The sequence below is a fragment of the Varroa destructor genome, unplaced genomic scaffold (genome assembly GCF_002443255.2).
Source record: "Varroa destructor unplaced genomic scaffold, Vdes_3.0 BEIS01000005.1, whole genome shotgun sequence".
Classification (NCBI taxonomy): Eukaryota; Metazoa; Arthropoda; class Arachnida; order Mesostigmata; family Varroidae; genus Varroa; species Varroa destructor.
Window position 1 is genome coordinate 37,255,235 of NW_019211458.1, and position 23,851 is coordinate 37,279,085.

Here is a 23,851-nt window from a genome sequence, read left to right on the forward strand (position 1 = left end):
AGCTTCGTTTATCATCTTTTTGTGCATTTCACGCTTCTTCGTTCCGTAGTCATTGCTAACTAACGGTCAACTTTGTTATTATAGACACGATTTTAGGTAGAAGTAGCAAATGGGATAACCGTACGTAGAACGTAGGTTTATTATGGTCGACTGTGCATATGGTACTACGATCGTCATCTTGTAATTATTTCGATACTGCCTACGCTAAAATAGAGAACGATGCCAATCCGACTTAGATGTTTCGTCGCCATTCGAATTGCAAATACTTGCCTTTCACACACATACTCACTTCTCTCTCTCTCTCTCTCTCTCTCTCTCTATATATATATATATATATATATATATATATATATACGGCAGCTTTGGGACAAATCACTCTTGCTCGTAATACTAAGCCCTACAATGTAAATGGTTATATGGGTAAATGAAAAGGTAGCGTGTAAAATTATGTAATGGGTGGAGCTGCTGGTTACGAGCCGTTGATAATAGCAGTGAACAAGTCAGGTCGGCGGCAGGCGACAAATTGGAGCAATATATTACGAAATCACCGGGGCTATGGCCACACTTAATAATAATACTAAAATGTTGTCTATTTACTTCGTCCTCCTTTGCCGTCACGGCAGACTGACAATGCATTAGGCCACACTTTGAGACGGTCTTTATTTTGATCGTTGCTCGTTAGTATTCATTCTATAATAGCACAGTTTATGGCGCGATAGAGGAGAGCTATGAAAAAAAAATATATTGGGCTTAATCGTAATTACTTAAGAGTACTCGACTTCCGTGTGAGACGGCAACACGATGTGGCTCATTGTATTTCTGAGCAAAACAATTTACTGAATGAACTTTGATGATCCAAGACAATTCCAATGTTCTCAACAATTGGATAGAATCTATTCCAAATATTAAGTTGCAAAAATTGCTCGTGTGCATGATTATAAACAGCGTAATAGTTATCGCCTTTAACTTGAAGCACGCCAAGTCACAAAGTCATGTCGTCTGATGCGGGACATTTTTACAAGTACAAATTACCGATTTCAAATGAAAAGTCTAAAGTTTCGTGGATTTTCTTTTGTCGTTTTGAGGACTTTTTTTAGTGAACTCTCTAGAAACGTCAAATATAACACTTGTCACACAATAGTGCTTTGTACTGAGAACCAAATACCATTTTTTCGAAGGTGATCATCATTCAAGAAAAGAGCTGACTGAGGTATAGGTGTGTATGCAGCTCAGGATTTCTTGGACACACGGCATTCATCGTTGCCGATCAATCGGTTTATGTAATTCAAAGACACTTAAAAGAATGATTTTATCAGCCTGACGCCGATCGAAGATGCGCTCAGTTACAGGACGGGGCTAATCAGTCTGTCTTGCTTGCGGTTTTCAAGTAATGCCAAACAGTTACCGAACATGGAATGCAAAAAGGTTCTTTTGTCCTGCTCTCTTCGCAAGCCGTGCCTTGCAAGTTAGTCTAGGGTCAAAAATGGCTTCGGGCGGAAAATGGCCCCCAAAACCCTGTCGCCGGCCAACGAATACCGAACAATCGACTGACGTAAGGGCCCGCAGCCTCCCACTATAGATGACTTCAGAGGAGTCTATGTAAAGAAGATTTTCGCCTGTTGCCCTTTAATCGCCCCTCCTATTTAGCAAAAAATAATAAACATATTTTGCACAGAGCAACTGTGACATATAAAAATTGTTTAGAGAAAAATTGGCATTATGTTTACAGTTATCGCGCAAAAGTGGCAGCGTCAGGTAGACCGCTCTCCTAGCTAATATAATCTATTGGCTACGTTCCCCTCGGGACATACTAGTTGCTCATAACGAATTGCATCTAGCTCTGTTATGAATATCTTTCTCCTAAGATCGGAACTAAGTATGCCCGAAACAAGCTAGGTGCAATACAGCACGGCGTAAGGTCCAGATCACGTAAAGTTCATGATGAATTTACTACTAAAGCTAAATTTCTATCCTGCAAATCTTCAACTGAAGCTACACGAAGTAATTTCAAACAGATAACCACATCTTCCGCATGTCTCACAACAGATATTAGGCAACAAATTATATCCTTAGCGTTCATCTACTTTCTTTTGACATTAATTTTACAGAGTGACTGGACGCGACATTTTTAACACTGCCGAGCACAGAACGACAATTCTGGGTACCATAGCAGCGACCCAGTTTAAGACAGTAAACACTAGGCTAAGTAGAGATAATATTACTATCAGAATTGTTTCATTGTTAACAAGAGCATGTTTTTACCGTGTTGTTGTTCTTGCATTGTCGCAACAACTAGTTTCGACAGCTTTTTTTGTCATCAATAATAATGATAACAAGACGTATGAATTTTCAGAATAAGATAGAACTGTACATTTACGGATAGTGAACCTCACCGGTAGCCGTGTAGCTTTATCTCTGTTTGTTTTGCTCCGTCGATGTCGGGTTAATCGACAAACTGTCGCATCAAATGGTCATGGAGAAGTTTCCAATAAGAGCTTTCGTTCTACGACGGGTGCCAAATGTAACGTATTGTGGTGTCGTGTGCCGTTTTTGCCGGTTTAATACTAACAGCAATAGGAGTCGCATGACCCTATCAGATGATTCTAATGAAATGCAAATGAAATCTTTTTGCAGCTCTGCGTGACGAGGCAAATATAGCTTTCCGTAATTCTGACCACTTGCTCCGACTGACGACAAACCACGACGTGATTGCATATACAGATATTCAATTTTTAGTCTGGGAAAAATGACGCTTCTGTCGCCGTTTGTGCTCTATATATATATATATATATATATATATAGTCTGTTTGCTGTGCTCACTTCATTCTGAATTGGGTCATGAGCTCGATCTGTCTTAAAAGAGCTAGTCCTAATACGGTTTCTATGGTTTCTGTATGTTTTGCTCCTGTCTTTGATTCCACTTCACGCGTGAATCTGACGGTATTCCCAGCAAAAATCGCTGGCTTAGCTTCAAGCGATCTTGTGGTTACCTTACGATATGCGTGCACAGGGGGTGTTTCGAGTGGCCTGTGTAAAGGCCTTATCCCGTTTTACTAGAACAACAATTAACTTCATTTCAGCTATGATAGCTTAGCAAATAAAAACTCCACAAAGCAATTTCCAGCAGGATGGTGTGAGTCAGAAACACGACATAGTGTTTATGTCTCAGACAAAGGATTTTTGATCTGAGCCATATTATAAACTCGGATTAATATTTGCTATTAATGTGTTATTAATAATAAAAATAGAAATCACTCGCGTTAAGATTTCGAGCCACAATATTTTTGAGGTCAGAGACACTCGTACCTGAGTCATGCATACATTGTTTTATTATCGGCTGCGATCATTCTAGCTATACGCAATCAATGTAACTATACTAAATGCCACTCTAACTATCGTGCAGAATATCATCAAATCAGCGAAAAACTCATAGATTTTAGGTATTTGCGTTTATACGTAATAGGTGATTATTTTAAACATGTAGATTTCAGCATAACTGTTTGTTCTATTTCGCCTTTGGACTACTGCACGCTTTGATTTCCAAAGCTAGGTTAGGGACAAACATCTTATTTTGCTATTCATTCATCTTCTATCAGCTGGTACGTTCATTCGATCGCTAGCGTAATAATGCCCATTGAGCATACGCTTTCTTTCTTCTCGAAATCATTCTAACATAGGCCAACATTCTTGGTCGGGTATCATCGGTCGGGTGTATCAGTAGGCAATAAACAACTTTATAGATCTGTAACCGTACTTACCTAGAAGCTCGAATTCGCAATGCTAACATTTTTTTAATCATCACAATAGAAATATTAATTAGATTAATAATAGCCTCTCCATGTTCCTGGTAGGCCGTTGCGTATTAGGCCTACACCTTTGTCACAGGCTTGTTTGGCACTTACTCCCCCTGGAGTCAAATGGCCTTACAGTTAGAACTGTAACTTTCGTCTGACCAATTAACTAATTAATTATCATTTTCGTAAAGTCCTTATCCCTTCACGTAAGATTAGAGGCGCACATTCTACCCAACAGAGCCATCTCTATTGCTTTGTACATTCCTATTCAAAGAATCATTTGACGCATGTTGGCTCAGACGACCGGCAGTCGCCCCCTACCTCTTCTATTGGCGGTTACTTTACTCCCTGTGTATGTCCGGCGACAAGAATCTCTGATCTCCATCAACGATTTGATGCATAATGACCTATGATAAAAGCCGCAATCATTATCGCTATCATCGCTAGCGACATGTTGCATGTATGGTGTTTTTGTTTGTTGTTCAAGCACACTGAAGTGAGACAAGCAGGACAGAAAAAGGCTTCTTCAATTCTTGTATAGCTGTAATGTGGTGGGTATTCTACGGGCTAAATAACAAGAAAAGTCCTACTTACAAGCTACTGCAAGAAAAATACAACAAAAATCATTTGTGGAAGCGGTCGTTACTCTCGGGTATGATATGGGACGAACATCAATGACTAAGTAGTCCATGATGAGCACACAGCCAACGCCACGAAGTCGTATTATAATAAGAATGATAACACAACTTGTTTGCTAAACTTAGGGGTTGAGTACAGGCGTAAGCACGCTTAAATGATAATACCTAACAGTTCAAGTGCCGGATATTAAGTACGAAAAAAACATCTATCTTATAATTGAACTATCTAGTAATATCCTGAACTGTGAAAGAGATGGCGCAAAATACGATAGTGATGGGCATTGGTAGTGACATTTTCGGCAAGTAAGTATTAAATACGAACTATCTAAATATTAGGAACCAGTGATCTGGCTAGATTCATAGCAGGATCTAACAAGCACTGATCGTGCCCGTGTAACGAACGTTAACAATTATCGTCCTAGTTTTCGTTCGTCGAATGTTATATATTCTGCAATCTCATGACCAAAAACAGTAGCTAGTCCTTTGTTGAGAATGCACAAAATTATGTTAAAAAAAATTCGGTGCATAGATTAATCACGACTACTCATCAAACCGTAGCATACGCAGGCTGATGCTGGAACTTGTCCTCAGCTTTTCTACTATGTCCCTTATTGGTAATAGAATTGAAAGAAATCCGTGAGAAAAATATTATTTTCTTTGTCCTTAAACGATCTTCCTTTCTATCTAATAAGAAATTCAAGCTAACTTACAACTGTGATCTATAGATATCACAGTTGTAAGTCAGCTAGGGAATAGTTCGCCATATGGCTTCTAATTTATACAGCGACTGTATTTTCACTTCACACTATAATAGACTCCATGAAAAACGTTTTATGAGGTTTACATTATGGGTTTACAAACGCATTATGAGGTTATAGCACTTGCAGCCTCTTCTCATAGAGTCTAGGTTTCTATAATAACGGGATTTATCTCAAACGAAACATTGAACTAGCGTAACGCTAACAGTGACACATCATTCTAGGGATAGGTTAGGGTGAGACATGTACATTTATCGTGCATCGTATATCGTGCAGGTGTATGTTCTATTTGTCATTCTGCCGGCCGCTTGACACTATAACATCCGGACCTCTCGCTGAAATCTGAATAACTGAAGTTTGTCACAATAACGTTCTAATCAAGTTACCGGAATCAACCATTATATAACTGTTTCTTTTTCTAAATGCAGCTTTTTGTCTTCATAACTTACAGACGGAAACTATTCAAATGTGCGTGCGTATCTGCAAAGCACTTTCATCTTACAGATGGCTCGTTCTCACTCAGAACAGTGTGTTCTTATACCGTTCTAACGAAGACGCAACGCATCGAACACTGATATTTGAAAGTTTACAAGAATACATCCTATCCTGTCGAACGTATATACGTGCCAGTTCGATTATCCGTTACCGTTGGTGCGAGATCTACTTCATGATCAAGTCATATCTGCATGTCGTTAAGCAAAGTAGGAGATGCCGAAACATTCTAATTCTCTAAGAGGGAAGACAGATAGAAATTCAGCATGCAGACATACTCCCTGCTCATTCATGATCTTCACCATTCAAATTTTTTAACTACTTCGTTTCAACTCAAATGCAATACGCGGTGCTTAGCAAAGTTTAACGGTCAATAATGCGGTGACCGACTATCTAAGATAACCAGCTGACTAAGCGCTATGGCACTAAAAAGAGAAAAACGATCATTCATTGAGACCGGCATCGATATGATCATGACCCTAAATGGAAGACACAACGCTACGAAGACAAACACACCCAGTTAAGTTATATTCATCAGCAGTTTCGGCTGTATTCGAATAAATTAGCATCTTCTTGTTCAATGAAAGGTTAAAAAAGCGAGGGGCACATCTTAGAAAGCTCGATTTAAGCAACGAAACCCGCACTAGACCAACAAAAGCCAGCAACGATAAACGCCCCGTCAGCGCCAACGCCCGCTTACTATGCGCTTCCAGTATTTGCAACTTAATCGCCAAGAAAACCGCCTATAGCCTTGTCGGATTCTTGGCGCTCATCTATTTGTCTGTTCGTCCGTTTACATACATGGCATCATATTATGATCGGAATATGACAAAGTACTTCGACATCTAGCCATAGTGTGGCAGTACTATCTAACCGACGGACTTGGATTCTGGTTAGATTTGTTATATAGCGGCTGGAGGGGGCAGAAAGAATCACGTTCACGCTATTAGCACTCTTGTGACTCCTACCAGCACTGATAATATAAAAGTACTGATAGAACCACTGTTATGGCTGTAGTCAATATGGCATTCCTCATGCAGCTATCAGTCTTATTGTTACCATGCTTGTGGTTCGCCGTACTGGTCGACGAGTTGGCCAGGCATTGATTGGTCCATGGAACGCGTATTGGCGAACGATGTGGGACTTAAGAGCGATATACAAGGGGTTTGGTGCGACGCGACCTTGCGCAAGAAACCAACAAAGCTCCTCTAAGTACTTCTTTGTTTCCTTTTCATTAAGCTTTCTGCGTAGTTTTCTGCGCGGTCTCTTCGGTTTCGCGGCCGTCGTAGCCATTGCCGCCGTCGCAGCATTTTCATCTAGATTCCGGACCACGAGCATTATTGGGAAGAAAGAAACAAGGGCAGAGCATCAAAGGGGTATGATCTATTTAACGGCGTTACGGACAATAACTGACTGGTGAAAAACTTTCATAATGCTGACTAAACCAACGACGACGACGACGACGAGTGAAAGAAGATAAACGCAGCACTACTCTGACGGCGTATCCCCTCTCAATGGCGTTACCTCCACATATCGGACACTTCAACTGATCAATGCAGTGCGATCAGAAAATCTGTAAAATTGTCTACTGTTCGTAGTATTGCGACAGCTAGTCGCTATACATTTTCCGGCACAAAACGCGGCTGAACCGAATCACACGACTCGAAAACGGACCCATCAAGTCAACCTAATCTAGAGCTAGCACGTGTTCTTGCGGCATTAAGTTCTTAGAGGTCCCACTGCGCGACAGTGGGACAATGTATAATGCGATCTAATACTGTGAGTCTTCACCCGCAATGCCTACACCTAGTCTGGCTCTCCTTACAATCGGCTGGTCAAGCTAGCCTCTTATCGAATACCAATTCATGTTTAATCGAAACTTGCTAGACTATATGACTCTGAAAAGCATCATGTCTATGCGTAGCTATTACGGCACGCCGATATCTGTCACCTTTTTTTATTCCAGTTCGGTAACTGTTGTCGATAGCGTACGATCGTCGGTCCTTGATGAACTGGTACTACTGCCGCTGCTGCAATTGAAAACAGTCGTCATCGAAGTGGCGAAGTCAGTGAGAGACGGCCAAGAGGAACAAATGCGTATAATAAAACTCGTTGATAATAGATGAAAATTTAATTTATCGTGCGCAAACGCTAGCAAAATGATATAGCTTCATATTGTTGCCGTTATCATAACTGTAGCCAAGCACAGTTGGTTTGCCGTGGCTCACGCACAGCGTCACGTTGTTGCACACACAGACGCCGCTATCGATAACGTTTCTATCGGTACGTTGAATTTCATTGCACACTGTTATCGTGTTGTCGCGGCTAGAGGCCACAACTGTTGCATATGCCCAAAAGTAGCACCGCAGCCATAGAAATCAATCAAAAGCGCGACAATCATCAGCGAGGTCGTTTATTGGTCCCAAAGTCGGCGCGACGGTAGGCCACCAGCTTCGTTTTGGCAAAATGCCAAAGTGAGATAGCCCGCATGTTTAGAATTTTTCGTTGTTATTGGCATACCATGCGCATGCCCTCCCGTCAATAGCAGACATGAAACTTCCAGAACGAGATACCGCAGACGGACTTGCAATCGTCACATTGAAAAAGAACTGCACGACATCGTCTGTTTCATGTTATTTGTCGTCATCTTAATTGACTTTCGCCTGTTTCTTCCGCGTTTCAATCGAAGCTTTTGACGACAACTGAAAACAAGAGAGGTTTTGTTTGTCGTCGTATAATTGTGTGCGATATTTTTTACTCCCAACTTACCGCCGTTCCTTTCTACTGTTTCATTCATTGTTTTCTGTTATATGGCCGTTTTGCCGCTTATCTCTTGGCTAATCGTATGAGGCCAATGAAGTCGAAACAAACACAGTTCGTTGACGATAACCTACGCGTAATGAATGATAGCAAAGGAAACTGAGATGCAACAACGATCATATAGCTGAACTACGTTATAATAATTAGCGAATTTGACATACGTTATCTACTCTGTTCTAAAACCTATAAATATTTTTAAATACAAATTTTCCATAAACAGCTACAAGATCTATCGATGCAACGATAAAAATAATTTTAAAAAAATTAGCTTAATTTTCGACTACTAAGGTAATGCTTTCATTATCAGTGACACACGGACAAAATGGCTCGGCAAACGTTTAACACCCAACTACTACATGGGATCAGTTCCATATTTTCGACAACAGAATAGTTATAAATGAACGTATCGGTTGCAAATCAAATCAAATCAATACAATCAAGCAATAAGTGATCGTCAGTAATTTCATTCTTATGGAAAACGAGCCTTACCCGCTGTGACTTGGAAATTATATTGAAAGTTAAGATCGCAATGCCAAATTAGTTCTCAGCAAAAATAACCCCGTTCCAGATGGCCACCACTGTCAGCATTGAGCTCGAAACCGCTCACAATTAGTAATGCCATCGTCAAGGCAAAATCTGCCTCGTCTCGATCTTCTCACTACTATTGGCTACCTCATCTTTAAATTGTTTATATATATGATGTAAGCTACTAAGTTTACTGCTCTGTTACTAATGATTGAGACGTGCACTCCAAATAGCTATGCGTTAACCGATATCGCCGTTACCGTGCTTGTACAATAGTTCTCGCTGTCATTGTACACACATAATTACCGGCTTTTGTAGCTAGCTGGTCTGTTTTTCGCCCATCCGCTCGAGCCTTTGCTTCGCCGTCCCGTCTAACTGATACGCGGCCAGCGTTTCGGTGGCTAAGTAAGTTGCAGTGGCGAGCGCAAGGTCGTCCGCAGAAGCGCTTCATAGACCAAGCGTGTCGTCCTTATGGCGCTGGATGCAACTGCCGATCGTTGGAAGCCTCCAGGAATTAGCGTGACCCACGCAGCAGACCGCATTGCTGCCCCATACTTCGGTTGGGGCTGCGGCGTCACCGGCCCGTCATCACCATCAGTACGAGCAGCATAAACAGCTCCAGCAACAACCGCAGCAGTAGAAACATCAAAGTGCAAAGTTTAGCACTCTCGCTGCAAATGCTACCTTCTGCTGCGATCCCTAGCCGCATGTACTCTATAGTATTCAACACGCACAAAGTTGCCTTAACTTGTTAAAAGCAGGACAACGAATGGCTGCTTGCCCGGCCCATGCGGTTGGAGGGCCGCAGCCAGGAGCGCTATTGCTAAGCCTAGCTAGTTCGCCCTTAACCATACGAATGAAAGAACAACAACAGCAGTAGCAACAAACAGAAGTGTTAGCTTGGAGTGACGAACAATGAGGACTGCTACCCGAAACTGGTCGATTGTTGTTGTTATCGTACTTTGACATAGGTAACGGTTGCGGCAACGGTTCCAGTCCACTGATCACTAATAATGGCCGAAAAAGCGGCAGTTATTGAAAGCGAGCAAGAAAGATTTTCGTAGGCACGTCACTGCTGCTGTTGCAGCTGGTAATAGCCAGATACTCCATCGGCAAAATAAGGTGTCTACCGAGCGGTAGCTGGTGCTCTCACAGCCTAAATCGGCGGTCAGATTGTTGGGTAGGCAAGCGCATACATCAATCACAAACCGAGAGCGCAGCAGACGCCGAGACGCCACTGGTTTATGTTGAAAAAATACAAGGTACATAATAGGCCCCCAATCATATTAAGACAATCAGTGGAGCTACAAGCAATGAAGGTAGCTACAAGAAGGGCTGCCTCGGAAAATCACCGCGCACGCATTGACGGTATTCCTCGCTCAGAAGAGAAGCAAAAGTAAATGATGTTGTCCGTAAGAACGAACATCATTGGTGGAAACCACCTACCATTTTCAAGAAAAAAAACAGAATATTCACTATGTTACTTTATGTCGTTTTACAAGCATGCATAGCGCATCCTGAAGGTCGACCTTTAGTTGAAACCTATATCCATTCACACTTAATCGTACCACATATAGATACATATATGAGACATCATGTACTCGAACCGGAACAGTCTATACAGGTATATACAAACCAATCAATTTATGCGCTATACAACGGTAATTAAGGATATGCTGTGTACTTTCAACAATGAACGCGCTGTATCCTTAGCATCATCGCAAACCCAAATATATCAGTCACTGTGCATAGCGTATGCCACCAGTTGCTCTTCTGCAGCTCCTGGCGCTAAGGCGATGATGACTCAGCCCCGCCTGCTACTCGAATCTAAGGGCCTTTTGCTCGCATTTTCAATTATCCGATTTTTACTAGTTTACGTAGGTCTGTGGCCCTCCTTTCTTTATCCTCATTATCATCAGCGTCAATTAGAGCCTGTTCTATATCATACTTCAGTGCGCCGCTTACCGTTCTATCGTCATTATTTGCCGCATATGATGTTTGTTTTGCTCTTGTTGAATCACTTGAGGAATGAATCAATGAATGAACACGGAAAAACGTTGGCGGCCACGCTACGAAGGCCCGCCACAGAAAATCTGTCAGCGATTTGATTGACTATAACTGCAATTTTCTGTCTATCGACGTATTACGGCTAATGTCATCGCTGCCGTCGCTCATGGCGACGTCTTCGTCACTCTTTATCTTGTTCCAGTTACCTCGAGTCATCATTCAATCGAGTAATCTTTTTGCCTTAGACGAGGCAACAGACATCTATGTTCGTATTAGTGTGTAGGTATTTTGTTGCTGCTGCTTGCGACGCTACTTTACTAGCTAACCACTGAATGGATTGATTGTGGAGTTGTACCTAGCGATTCTATGGCAAATCGTCACATCCAAAAGTGTACTACGCAAAAATCCTCGACCTCAACTCATCAGCCGAGGGACATCGACTTCGATCGACGATCGAATCAATGTCGAGCAGCTGTGCTGACTTCAGCCTTATTCGTCTCATTGCGACATTTACCTGATCGTTAACCTCTCGGTTTTCCCGCTAGTAGATTTCATAACTATTCCATAAAAACCTTTTTTTATTCCACGCATCCGCTCTGCTCATTATTGATGACGAACGGCTCAAATGCTGCCAAACGTTAGAACTAAATACACGATACAGATATCGAGGTCTAGGCTAGCAAATCATTCATCACATTGTGCCGACACGAAAACACAATAGCAGTAGCAATATTTATATTAATCACACTATGTTAATATCAATTTGTCGTCATCAACATCTGCGACAGCAGTCGAGTGCCGTCACAGCATTCTGATAAAATTTTGTTTCACGGTTCATTGTGGTAATGATGCGCTTTTCTACATTTTTCCTTTTTACCTCAACCACAATCGAGTCGCAATTCTGTTAGGTAACTGGATGTATAACCAACGTTATGGCTATATATATATATATATATATATATATATATATATATATATATACAGCTATATATATATATATATATAGCTGTTATTGGCTAATACATATATACTAATTTCCTTAACTTCTCTTTCGACCGGAAGCAAAGGTGGACCGCTGCTTGGCGGCAACGAGAGTCTAAGTATCTGCGCCTATAGTAATTTTAGCATTGCTAGTAGTACCGTTTCTTCCTGAAGAACAAGTATCTTACCTGTACAGAATAGTCGGGCTGGTTTGTCGGCTGTTTGCATGTCTTGTTTCATCGTTTATTGCCAAGGTGCAGTAACTGTTAGACATTTCGCCCAAGGGCATGATCTTGCAGTGGCAACATAAAGAGCGGTCGTCGGGCGCTTCAAAGGGATGCATGGAAGGAGTAGGCGATAGGCGACACCCTGGGCGAAGTGAGCGATTCGACCAATAGAAGTACGCGTGCGCCACCGTAAAAACCGAGTAAAAGTTAAGGAGGAACGTGAAGAGAGTAAAAATAAATGAAAAAATCCGCGCCAAACGTAACCTTTTGGCAGTACGTTTAGTAAGAGACCCCCGCCGCTGACGCACAAGTGCATGCAACACACAGACCGCAGTAGCGGCTTGCTTTGTCTTTCTCGCTCGTTCTGACTCGCAGCCTTTCGGTACACAGCTGCATTTATTAGTATGGGTCGAGTCGTTCCCTCAGACGATAGTTGGCGGCTCAGTTCTTTCCGGCCATTGTCTTAACGATATTTACTACAAATACTAAGACTATCATGTCGCTATTAGCTCCCTTATAATGACAGTGGCCAACGAGAGTCTGAATCGGTTCAGTGTGACGACGCCCAATGAAAATCATACACGCGGGCATTCTTCTTTATGCCTAGAAGAGTGGGGCAGTTTCTTGGCTTCATCTGCATTTTGAGAAAAATTTGATGACAAAGGTAGCGAAACACAGTCGCTACTGCAACGGGACCCATTGGCTATTGTTGCCTGTCGTCGTCGTCGTTATTGTTGTTGTTTGCCGTTGTAAATCTAGTAGCCGTTACTGGCTTTCCACAAGGGAAAACATCGTTAGCCGAGTTACCGGAAAATGTACGTCATGTTATGATGATTTGCGGTGTGAATGGCCGCATGCTCGCTTATCCAAATTAGCGACCTTGCATCGCCATCGTCAACGGTAGCTGAAGATGTTTGGTCTTGTTAGTAAAAGAAGCTGAACGTTTTCCATGAACAACGCTTCTTTACCACGCTCGTTGGTTGAATTCGATCATTAAACCCAGACTTGTGTTTCTTTGTGGGTATATACTTATTATAGAAAAAAGCGGAAACTTTAAATACAGCGCGTGTGTGCATACATAGAACGCTCTCAACTTAACAAAGCCCCATGCAACGAAACAAAACAAGCGTACGCGAAAAAAAAACAGGGGCAAGCTAGTGCGTTGTTACACACGAGGCAGGTGAAGCTGTGTACAAGTAAAATTTGTATATCGTCAACCTGTCTGAAGCGATTTTCATTAAAAACTTTTCTGCAAAAAGAACCGTTGTATGTGGTTAAGTTTAGCCGACAAAAACAATACCCACTGCGTTAGTACGGGGCCAATAGCTTGCGTATATATGAGTGAATCGTATTGAATTATCCTTTTAAAATCATTAATTGTTTCCGCTGTGAAAAAAATTACCGACCCGTATAACTTTACGCACTAACGAGGTCACTGATATTGCCAACGTACATGGAGTACGTAGAGATTTCATCCGATTTTATCATCGTTAAACAAACAGACATTTGTTAAATAAAACAAACAGTTATATGATGAGTCGACGGCCATGACTGAATTTTCAGTTCATCTGGCAGAACAGGAAAGGCCTATTGCAGTAAAAGACAAACACAAGTTGGCTTCTTCACAAGACACCATAACACAGACGAAGGTGCCAATGATGCCCCTTACTACAATAGAATATTTTTTACGCATTTGACGAATTAAAGTTTAGAGGACATGGCAATTTTTTTTTGATTATTTGTAGAGAAAAAAGAAGAACAGTAAAAACGGCTATTTTTAAAGCAGAGCTAAATAACTGTACGGAAGATTTGAATATAATTCTAATTCTGGCATAGGAGCTTTGCCTATGCGTAACATGTCACACCGACAATTGACACGTACGTTAATCCACTGGGTCAGCCTTGTAAGTTTCTACGGCTGTTGCGCTTAGTAAGAGAGGTAATGTGAATATCTGCTTAAAAGAAGCTTCATCAATGACAACACTTTGCTGAGAGCCCTGTCCCTAGAAGAGAAGTAGCGAATTCACGCGAACATTACTACTGCCAGTTGGTAAAAACGGATATAAATTGCAATCTATAATATGTTTTAAAGGAATTAAGGATTTCTAACTAAGTTGGCTTTGTCCTTAACTACCTTTTGGAAGGCTGTACCGCTCAGTAGCATCGTACAAGGCTCTCTTTTTCATGACAGACATTTAGTCGTAATTTATTTCTAACATTTTAAGATGAACGATTCATTCATTGGCTGCGTATATTTTAGCGACACTTCTCTAATCGCCAACATGTACGGCCAGTGAAGACGACAGTTGGCTCGAGCATAGATTACATCATGAAGCTCCACGGTAACTATGGTGCTTGACGATGGATTAGCATGTGCACGTTCTAATATTGGATTTGCATGACTTAATTGCAACTCTAGCAAAGGGTTCGATAGAGAACCTAAGTTCTAGCAGTGATTTCCCATTATTGCTATAGGCTATGTATGTTATATTTGTCACTGCGGCTAGAATACGCAGTCGTTTTTCAGGAATTATATCGGTAAGAAGGAAAAACTAGGCAAACTACCTGTAAAATAAAGGAGAGAGTTTATCGATAAATATAATCTTGCCTATCTGTAATCTATCTAATCTGTTAACCTAAATTTACGCTTTTTTTTTTTTGTACACCACCCGACGTATTTTTTGAATCAATAATTGCTCATTTCGTAACTTAATAATGTTTACAATGTCAACTTTAAGACATCGCTGACATTGCGTGAGTGAATACGCACCTACTACAGATGTTGCGGAACGTACCGTCGCAGCAGCAATAGAAGGTGGCGTGGCAGAAATTCGAACACAGCCATCCGACCATTATTCATCCATAACTATCCACCCGGTCGATATTTGATAGCAATGGGGAATGTAATTGAGAGCCCGTCTGTCTATCCAGATACGATGAAGGGTAGGTAACAGAAACTTCTCCCATTATTACATTCTCTGGAATGTCTACTACCAGTCGCAATCGAGCGCCCAGCTATCTCTCCGATGCTTCTGTGTCGGGTCGCGTGCATTGCATGTACCTTAGTTCCATAATGCCGATTCTGTGTGACTTTATGGCTCTTCACTATTAGCTAATAGTGCTAGCTATGGCAATAGCTAATCACGATAGCTAAAAGCTATCGTTAATATATACGAATAGAGCTGGCGGAGCGATACCCACACACGATTTAATGTAGCTGTTACTACCTCGAGCAAACGTTGGCATTTACCACAGTAGCAGAATAGCAGAAGATAAGACAGCACAACGTCCATTTCTCTAGTTCTCACCGTTAACGGCAACACGAATCGCAACCGATAACCTATGGTAGGTTTAAGCTTGGCGGCAATACGCGATTTGATTGACTTACCATGATAGAGTACCGCAATTACTACCTGAGAAATACTGGTGGCAATGACGTCGTCGTTATATTGTGCCCCTGTTACTATTGAATGCCCTGCATCTCTTCTTATCCGCCGTCATCTGCTATGGTTACATCCGATACATACATAACAAGGCGTATGAGTGATTGTTATGTGGTCACAGCAGAAACAAGGGAAACCAAGGCTGAAGCAGCTTATTTTTTCACAGGGTTTCAGAAATTTCAGAACGTTTCGCCGTAGTTGAATTTCTATCGCTGCCGTTGCAACGACTGCTGTGACGTTTAAGTCGGGAAGACACGCGGGTGACAAAACGAGATTCACGAAAAAAGCGACGCCACTTCTGCTGTCTTTGCGGTAGCTGGTGCCGTAAAGAAACAGAAAAACGCTTTAAAACTCGCGGGCCATTCCGCAAGCGTTCGATCTTAGCGCGGCTCACGATGGCAATCAATTTCAACAGAATATCGGTATTAGCAGCATTAACAGCACCAGGGACCGTCAAACTCACACGTGCACACGCCAGCCACACGTATTCGTATTCAGCCGCTGTCAATTGGTCAGCTTTTGTATGCCTAGAACGGTGGCAATAACTGCTGCAAGAGCAAGGCGCAGATTTATATGTATTTACTTATAGTTTTTTTCCGTTGAATATCGTCTTGCTTTCATTTAATTATTGTTTTCGACGTTAAATCATATAACTGTTATTATTTTCAATATTAACAAGTTATCGCCCAGCCTAAACTAGCTACGACCGTATATTTATTCCTATGGGCCGCAGGAAATTAGAGGACAAGAGGCGGGAAAAATATAACACAACGTAAACGACAGTGAAAACTCTGCGTTGGCCCGACGCTCCACTCTACCCCGTCGAATCTTGTGACTTGCTTCTCGCTGTTGCTGTACAATGGGTCGTCCGTTTCACCTGTCATAGGATTCTTCGTTGCTCTCCCTATCAGCCATTGTCGTTACCAGAGAGCCAGCGAATTATAGCCGTTATATTTCATTAGAACTCCTGTATTACTTTTATTTATTGTAGTATCCCTATACAAAATGAAGACAAAGCATAACGGTTCGACATAGCAACAACACGAGAAGTCTCGACGGAAGTCGAACGCAGTCAACGATTAATGCGAACATTTTCCTAATAGTAGAATGAAGCAGCTATTGAAGAAGTTAGTATGCCGTAAGGAGCGGCTTTGTTCCGCTTCCTCTCGTTTTGTTTACCTTTCTAGGTCTGGAAAATTTGTCGTCATGTCTGTCTATGTGTATGGGTTTATTCCTGCACTTGACGCGCCGGACCGTCCTCCTCTGAATGATAAGGGATAAAGCGGTGACCATGCCATGGATCCAAGTTTCAGGTGGCCACTGTGGTAGTTGTACGCCGAAAATGATACCAACGATAACCTGTACAGCAAAAGTTGTAACTTCTCCACTCTGTCCCTTTCAAATTTCAAAAGCAATTGATTTATATAGTTAACGAAACTGACAACCGAGACGGGCCCACTAATAGTGAACGTATACACGCATAAGTGCATACACAGAGACTCACAGTTTACACCGTTATAGCGAACAAGGCCAGACCCCGGTATTTTTTGCTTTGAACAGCAATGACAATATAAGTAGAATTTTTTTTTCTTTTATTTCCGAGAGGCGCACCCGAAATTACATGTATAGGCAACGTAACGCTCGAGATTCGGTCCCAACGAGAATTCACAGTATTAATGTTAGTAGCTTGTCCTTTGATTCAGCGTGTGTGTCCTATTATTACAAAGTATACGTGCTACGTAGAAAAATACATTGCCTGTTCGAGTGTAAAGATAGCAGAAATTAATAGATGGAATTGAATACCCTTATTAACTGATGTTTGCTAGACGGTAAGAAGCCGCTTTCGAGTGTAATCAGCTGATATTTTATTATTTTTTTATTATGTAATCTTCAGTTAGCTGTGATAATACTGCTGCTAACTTCAACACTGTGCACGTCTTTCCAATCGACATTCGTCGGGTCCAGTCTATGGCTCCAAATTCAACATACAGACTTCATCAAAGAAGAAAATATACATACATCATTCACCGGACCCCTCGGTGGTCAGATATGTCGGACAATATTGACAACTGGACGGAGCGAAATAAGCAGCTATATTTATGTGGCTAGATCAGATGAGCTAGATCCTCATGAGAGGATGCAATAAAGTACGTCGCCATACGGCCAAAGTTTTCTTGTGCGGTCGGTTGATGTGCCAATAGTACTAATATGTATTTTGTTTAAATATACAGCCAGAGTCAAGCTACTGATAAGTTGTATACGGATAGAATAATGTATTTGTAATTAGGAATTCTCAACGGAGAAATCGGAGTTGCTATGTTAGGACGAACCGTGCAAAGTATAGCAGCAGCAGTGCAGCTTTCAGATGAGCCTAATACGATGAATATAGCGAAAATTATCATCTAGTCGTCTGGTGCTTCACCTTTACTATCCCTGACCTCTGTGTTGCGAGTTTTACGTCCGATATCGCTATTAGGAATTACAGTAGATAGCTCGCTGACTACCAGCAAAAAACCAAGCCTGTCTATGCCCCGGCCCACAACATGTCCCTAACTATCTCTGCCTCAACTAAAATTACCTCATTTAAATAACATAGTGATCAAATGCGGCTATAGCAAAGGCTACAGAGGTAGGAAAAGTTGTATGTCCTTAGCAAATGAAACAGACAATGTTTGTTGCGTTGTTAATTCGACTACATTGGACTATGCGGATCATGCAATCAGAAATAATGTCAATATAAATTTGTTGGGGATGCCCCACGCAAATCGGCGGCCGATCTCTAAAACATGGCTGTTCTTAACTTGAATTAAGCTCGAACTTCAGACAGCAGTATAATTTTAATTGTGGAAATGAAAAAACATCTATAAAACCACTAAAAATACGCGCCATTTTATGATGCCAGCTAAGAAATAGTTTTACGTTAGAATGAAGAGCTGTAATACTAAATAGATATGATAATTGATGAGCCGTATGTTTGAATTCGGGATGCTGCAACTGATTCCCTAATAATAACTTGGACCTTTGATGTGTATACAGCCGGGCGCTAGCGTCAAGCACAACATAAAAATAATATCTCTCAGTAATTTTATTTCAAGTAACGTACTAACAGTTTAGAAGAAGTAGTTTTGATGCTGAATCGCGAGCGTATCCGGCTGGATATAACTTTAAGCAGGAAGCTTCTGTTCGAGCGTTATAGAATGCCATAGAAATAGCGTGTAAATCAACCATATACCTAAATACCGATAACGAAGTTGCTGCTGAGCGGATAAGCAGTCGTAAAAGTTGCCGGCCCCTTGATTCGAGCTGCCTTTATACGCTATAGTAAAGCGTCACCGCAATGGCAAACGTACGACACTCGCTGCTACTCATTTTTCATAAGAATTTCTCACATACAATCTCAATAATCCCGATACCACTGCGCTAGTCGCAAATGCAGTCATAACGGGAACACTAAACGACGAAAAACCGCAAAGCAGAACTAACAGCATCCACAGTAACAATAAGCTGATCCCTAGAGGTGGATCCTTGCAGGCACAATCCAAAGTCGATGCTTCTGCTGCGAACGCGTCACTACCGTATGTGGTGTTGATGGTGATAAAAATAACAATGGAAGTTGTGTTTTACTAAGAGAGGCAGCATTTTATTTTAAAAACATTACCAATTACCCTAGACGTAATTATCGTCAGCGTTGTTAGAATAAAGTTAACTATGAGGTCAGAATGGTACAATTGCCATTCTTATTTCACTCTGCGCAGATCTTTGCCATCCGCCAACCTTGCATCCCCTTCCATGCCGTACCTTTTCGTCACTTTGCTGACAGAGTTGTCCTCTAAGCAGTAACAGACCAACCGTCAAGACTTTAGTGAACAGTAGCGAACGGCCAAAGGTAGCGTGGGTGTACATTTTGCTTGGCCTTATCTTTATGTATTATGCCCTAGAGGCGCATTCTTATACAAACGCACAAGTGTAAGTATTAGTATAATATAGGAGGCTTAATTAGCCGTTATCGGGGGGATGGATGTTAAACTGCTTAATATCACGAACGTCCCTGTGGATGCCAAAGCTGCAATGAGCTTGTCTTCATTGTTGACTGTTGCTTAGCTTAAGTGCTATAATCGAAAAGTAGGCTTTCAATGAACTAATACAAGTTTGTGCCTGAATTTTCGTGCGTGCGTGCTTTATTTTGCGCGTAGCCAATTTCACTTTTTTTGTTTTGCCCGTAACCAAATATATATATATATATATATATATATTTGATGCACCTATAATTTCTAGTCGAGAAGCCATTGCTAATCAAAGAATCGATTCAAACGTGGACAGAGTTTTGTGCGTTGATTATTGTAGCTAATTCCAGGCAAATTTTGTAAAATCAGGCGGACGCTGCATCTGATCTTGTAAGTCATTTGCTATCCGATACTGGCTGATTAATGAATCCGCGACACCAGGAAGTTTTTTTGCAGAACCATTCTCAGAAACGGGCTACATGGTTACCACTGGTAAATGATGCTCCCCCTTACGTACGTACGGAACGGCATCTATCCTACGACACCTCAGAAAGGAGGTACATGAAACCGTTCGACACTGCTAGCCATTATTCGTGTGGCAACTTTTAAGCAGACAGTCTTGAACGCTGTTGTAGTTATTACTATATCGTGTTGACTCATTCAGCTGTTTATTTACTCATTCTCGCACATGATTTGATAAACACTAAGTTTTTATAGCTCTGAGCGTATGTGGAGGTACGCACAACTTCGAACAGTTGACTTGGCGTTTCCAGCAGGTTGTATTCGAATTTGAAAAATGTAGACCGCCGCATATTTTCCGCATATGCTTCGTAGCGATAAGGCCTTATCCCTGATGTCCGTCACTATATGGGCTCGATCGTTCTATTCGCTTAAAATTTTGCCAACATCGTCGTACAATAGAGATTGACTTGAAGTTATCGCAACACGAAAGATGATTGTATATATACCTACGTGAAATACTTACTCACTTCCTATGGTTATCATATTGTTCAAGATGTGCAAACAAAATGCCCTTTCAAGTCGATGGGGGCGATCCGTTTAATCGTAGATATCGTAGTAACTATTCATTCATTCTATATTATTGAGCAGAACTAATTTTGGCTGCTTCGGATTATATGGCCACAAAATAGGATCACATCTATTTCGCAGTAGGCCAGTATTTCGACAGTGTGGAAATTTCCGGGCGGAAACACCGTCGTGGATAACATTGTTATAGTGCGTGAAGGATATGCGCTATTCGTTTTCCATTATATCGAACGACTACTAAATCAGTGTAAAATTCTAGTGAGCTCGTACCATGGGGATGCTATCGGTGACAAGTTCTATTTACTCGACCGAAATCATAACAACTTAGCTTGTTAGCTCCAGACAAAGAAGCGTCCTTAATTAGAAGTCGTTTACAGATAATACATACACCACTCAACGCTTCTCATTGCCTATTCGAATTGTTAAATTATTTTATTGTTTATCATAATAATAACAGTAAGCGAACAAGATTTTTTTTCAGGTAAGCACTCAACCATGGTCGTAGATCTGGTCAGTTGTCAGTCAACTAATTCAGTGTGCTTCGAAAATTAAAAATGTATGAACAGAAAACAAGGAAAATGCGTTGCGTCCTAAAGGCTGTCGTCGCATTTGTGTTACAAACTATTTCAATAAATCTTTTTCATCACAGGTATATGTATTACAAATAATAGAATCACAGTACCTTTGTTGAATAGTGAGCAATATTTTACTACTTTTAATGTTCAGATCTGACTGTGAGCACAGAGGTTTTCGGTGTGGAACCTCTGCTCTAACGTACCATATTGTTTGCTCTGCGACTAAAATGCCGTAACTATAATGTATTAACGTACTGGCTATAAGTGACAACCTAAGTGTACGCTGCACTGGCACTAGGACAAATAGGGCCGTCCCAAGTTCACGGGTTACTAACTATTAAATGCAAGTTTCGCTTTGCTATAAAAATGCCTATCCCAACAGTAATTACTTTACAGATGCATTGATAAAAAGTAACAGAGGTATACTTCCTTGCTAAACTAGAAAGGTATTTATTTTTTAACGCAACCCTAGATCGGAACCGATTTTTACTGTAGTGTGCAATCCAGTAAATGACTAGTAACCGTTGAAGGTCTAACAAAACCCACATCCCCAAAAAAAGTTAAAACATTATACAAAAACAGCCGTAGCCCGCCGTTGAAAATCGCGTGCATCAGTTATTTGTATGACACAAAATCAGAGGACCGAGGCCCCAGTAAAAGACAGCGGCAGAGGTGCCTATTGTAGCCTGGAGATCAATTTACTATTGTGTGATCGTTATCACTAATTTGCAATTAACCGGCCTCATAAATTAGGATCACGTACATTTCTATATTATTTACATGTTTTGCGACCGCTAGCTATGCCTCTCGTCGATATTGTTGAAACAATTTTTTTGTCTGGTAAACATCCATCTTATTCACTTGGCAATGCGCAGTGACAATAGGTGTCAAGCTTGTAGATGACCAATCAGTGTAAAATCCGCTTAAAATTAACGAGTCGATATATTGTAACTACACGCACAGCTGCTGCAAAAATGGGTAGATATTTTAAGAGTAAAAAAAAAATTATAGTATAGGAAACCTCTGAAAAGAAAAGAGAAATACTCGCTGTATATCTCACCTGTATGCAACGTTTTTGCCATCTAACACTTGTCGACTTTTATGAATATTAACAGCCATAAATATTTATGTACTCCCCATTAATACCGAGAAGAATTTTTGGTTAGGCTATGATCTTGGCTAGAAGACTCAATCGGATAGAAACTGAAAAACTATTTTCGCATTCGATTAGCAGACATTTGCTATGGCATAAAAAAAAAAAAAAAAAACATTTAAATGAATGCGTTTATCTAAACATGCGAGTAATATCCCATTGAATATATGGGCTGATGTTATAATAAATGTCCACTGTGCACGCCATTGCTAATGATAAACAAGTCATTTCGAATCCGCAACATAATAGTTTTTACCTTCACACTCTTTTCGCCTCGAGTTATATCTAAACGCAAAACTCATATATCACCGAAGATACTATTAAATATTATCCTGAATATAAATATTATAGAGTTTCCGATTCACCAACGTTATCGCTGATCATAAAGTTGCTCGTAGAACTGCTCAGATATGAACTTAGTTGTTAATTATAGCTTGAGCTATAAGCTATAGTTTCTGATGACCGACGTAGCGTTGTCAAAAATGCAATAAAAACACACAGATACTCACAATCCTTTGTTGTTTTGTTTGAGCGTCTTCAGACGCTAGTAATAGCGGGAATCAACTGCTCCCGTGCGCGTACATATATTATTTCGATGTCAAGGTGTTGCTGTTACCTGAATCAGAAATAAGCTTTCCTCACTAGGCTGCTAGAACCCCGTTATCTGCTAATAACGCCTCATCCTTACCAGTCAGCTAGCTGATATAAAATTGAAACTTCACCTACATTAAGCTAGCTGTTGTAACTTTTTTTACAAGTCTAATTTTCTATTGTAATAAACACTAGCCCGCAATCATTCTGCTGTCCAGACAATATATGCTTGCATATCTCCTCGGAATGAAAAACCTCACCATTGCTCGCCCTCAATACAGCCTTTCTTTACGGCGTCGCGCAACGTCAATAACGAGCTACTTATTGCCTATACCCCACTCTCCGCTAGCATTCATATATCTCTTATCGTAGCTTGAGACGGTGACCTATTGTCGCCGCTGAGGTCTTTTATTAAATGGGGGTATCTTCTATATATCGCTGCTCCACACGATCGCACGTAGCAGAAGAAAGGACAAAAAAAAAATGACACGATAATGCTTAATTCGTGAGAACCAATTGAGGCTTATCAAAATAAATACATAATGTATTGTGACGCATTATTATTATTATTGCTCGCCTTAAAGTAGTGCCAGTTACACAATGCGGTTCGATTTAATGTTGAATGAAAGACACAACACTTTGCACAGAGGGCATTGTTAATCAATAAATGCGCAACTGAGTCAGTATTTGTAGGAATAGTGAGGCTTGATAATGTTAAATGGTGTAATTTTGCTTCAGAATCGAGACATTGACGAATAGCACATAGTGTTGTTGAATCGTGTATGATTTCGCTAAT

The 23,851-nt window shown here is 40.9% G+C and overlaps 1 protein-coding gene and 1 long non-coding RNA gene across 18 annotated transcripts in view; one reads left to right on the forward strand and one right to left on the reverse strand.

Moving 5' to 3' along the window:
* The window catches only part of LOC111250947 (uncharacterized), a 128,211-nt gene that overhangs the window by 72,389 nt on the left and 31,971 nt on the right, over positions 1-23,851 (reverse strand). For 5 of the 17 annotated variants that reach the window (XM_086991293.1, XM_086991291.1, XM_086991288.1 and 2 more), the window contains exon 2: positions 22,974-23,080. The exons of 8 other annotated variants lie outside the window; for them this stretch is intronic. The gene's annotated coding sequence lies outside the window, so the exon portion shown is untranslated. Of the gene's footprint in view, positions 1-7,633; positions 7,713-15,012; positions 15,390-22,973; positions 23,081-23,851 lie in introns of those variants that run through there. 4 more of the 17 variants (XM_086991300.1, XM_086991297.1, XM_086991295.1 and 1 more) reach the window with 3 other exon arrangements.
* Positions 15,503-17,888, forward strand: LOC147755641 (uncharacterized). The gene is made up of 2 exons (XR_015329261.1): positions 15,503-15,587; positions 15,852-17,888. It is a non-coding gene; the product is annotated as an uncharacterized LOC147755641 (long non-coding RNA).